Genomic DNA, 2488 nt, shown 5'->3' on the forward strand with positions numbered 1-2488 from the left:
TCAATCTTCTGTACAGTTTGCGACAGCTGAGTAGGTGGCGCAGAGAGCAGAAAGGAGAACACAGAGAGCAGAAAGGAGAACAGACATTCTCTGCTCGCCACTCTCCATCCTGAAATGTTTGCTGTGCTCCTCGGTCCCCCCGACAAGCGCGGACCTCGAAAACCGCGGTGGGGGGTGATAGTGTTGGCTGCTGCTTGCTAAACATTTAGCCCTGCTAGCCCGCAGCAGGGCTAAATGTAGAAGACAATGTAGAAAACAACCTGATGTTGGATGGTAGAAATTCTACACCCTTGCTCCTGAGACCCTGCACAACCAACTAAGATCCCACAGAGCCCTCCTGACACCTAGCCTCCTGGGATATCAGGCAGGCATCCCAGAGCAACTACTAGAGGTGCAACATTTGCAGCTGGGACTGGTCCCTGGTGCTCCATCACTGTCCTAAAATCATTGGTCTGCATTGTTTAAAAAAAAGTATTAGTAATTGGCATTGTAAAGTATCTGTACTCGTACTTGGTCTGGAACAAATGGTATCGGTGCATCCCTAATTGTTCGTTTACTTTACTCTTGCATCTGTTGGTTCACAAGGAACATCTAATAAGTTTAATATTTTCCATTTACTTTTTAAAGCTGCAACTTTTGAAAAGTTTCCCCGGACTTCAAAAGGTGTCATAAGGTGTTAACAGGCAAATTGCAGAATTAAAATATCGCCTGAAGGAAACAGTCAAGACCTCAGCAGATTCACAGAAATAAGTTTTATAATGCAATTATGTTTCAAAAATGTTGACCATCTGAGTGTTGTACAAGTGTTTTTCTATTGTATTCTACTGTATTTTTGATATTTATTTATGATAATAAGATAATAAAAGATTTGTGCATTGTACTGTTTTTTTCTTCATCCAGAAAATGTTTTGGAATTGAATACTATACATTTTTTAACGTAGTGGATTATATTCGAAATGCATTGGAAATATATTTTAAAAACTATCAGAAATAGTTGATGATTTTATAGGCCTGTGATATCTAAAATATATTAGAAATGCATTTCAGAATATAATAGTAAAGTGTTTTTTTTTTATTTCTCCAGCACATATTTTGCATTCAGAAGTACATTTAACATAATATTCCAGAACATATTCACAGCATATTTCACAATGCATTCCAAAATACATTTTGAAATATATTTATGGCCACAGTAATATATTACTAAATGCATTTATAAATGCATTTCATATATATTCTAGAATATATTCACAGCATATTTCACAATGTATTCCTAAATACATTTTGAAATATATTTATGGCCACAGTAATATATTACTAAATGCATTTATAAATGCATTTCATATATATTCTAGAATATATTCACAGCATATTTCACAATGTATTCCAAAATACATTTTGAAATATATTTCAGCATGCATTGGGACATGTATTGAATAATATATTCACAAATATATTGCAATATATTTTTTAAATATATTGAATATGGCCAAAATTGTAGTATTTGAAATATATGTCAATATATTTGGGAAGAATATATTAAGAATGTTTTTTAAAAATATATTTCAAATATATTTTTCTTCCATGTGGGATGTGCCCTTTTAGGAAAGGAAATTCCAGTCAAGATAAAGAGCAGCAAAGAAATATGCATTGAATCCTATGGCCTACCCTTCCACAAATCATCCTTTTTTTTGGTCACACACATCAGAGAAGCAGTGTAAAAATGCTCTGGAGAGACTTTTTTTCTTAACCCCATCAGCAGAAAATGGCACAAGAGGTAGTAAAGGGGTTGACAAACCATTTTGTTTATTCCTTTCAGGCCCAGAGCAGCCACTTGGCTGCAAATGCCTTCCCCCTCTTTCTCCTCAGGGGCATATTCACCTTTTTTTGGACTCCTAATATGCTCTTTTCCTCCTCATCATTCTTTGCCTCAAAGACACATATTATCAATTTCTCTGGACTTCTAATGTGTCTACGCCTTCTCAAGGGCACATGCCAGCCATGTTTTAGGGTGCTGGTGGTTAGGAAAAGGAAGAGTATTTAAGTGCTGGCAGAAAGGAGGACATTTTTGGAGAGTCTTCAAGGGGGATGTTTCCCTCAAATCTGGGAGATCTTCTGGTAGATCTTCTCCCCACTCCTAAGAGCTCAAAATGACCCATTCTATAAGAAGTCCTTAGCAGCTACTCATCTCCTGGAGCTGGTCTCACTTAGGGCTGAGCTAAACGACCTCCTCCTCTCCAACATACGGCGGGGCCTCTTGAAGGGCCGCCGTACCCTATATGAATTATCCAATAAACCGGGCAGGTGCCTGGCCTCGGCTATACGGGGTTCCCGACAGACGACACTCATTCCCCACATTACGTCTGCCGCGGGAACCAAACTGACTTCGTCGACTGCTATGGCCAGGGAATTCCAGACCTTCTACAGCTCACTATACAATCTTAGAACAGGATCTGACACGCGACCCTCCCCCCCCCCCCCCGACGAA

This window comes from Nanorana parkeri, unplaced genomic scaffold (genome assembly GCF_000935625.1).
Source record: "Nanorana parkeri isolate BGI_ZX_2015 unplaced genomic scaffold, ASM93562v1 scaffold710, whole genome shotgun sequence".
In the NCBI taxonomy this organism is placed as follows: domain Eukaryota; kingdom Metazoa; phylum Chordata; class Amphibia; order Anura; family Dicroglossidae; genus Nanorana; species Nanorana parkeri.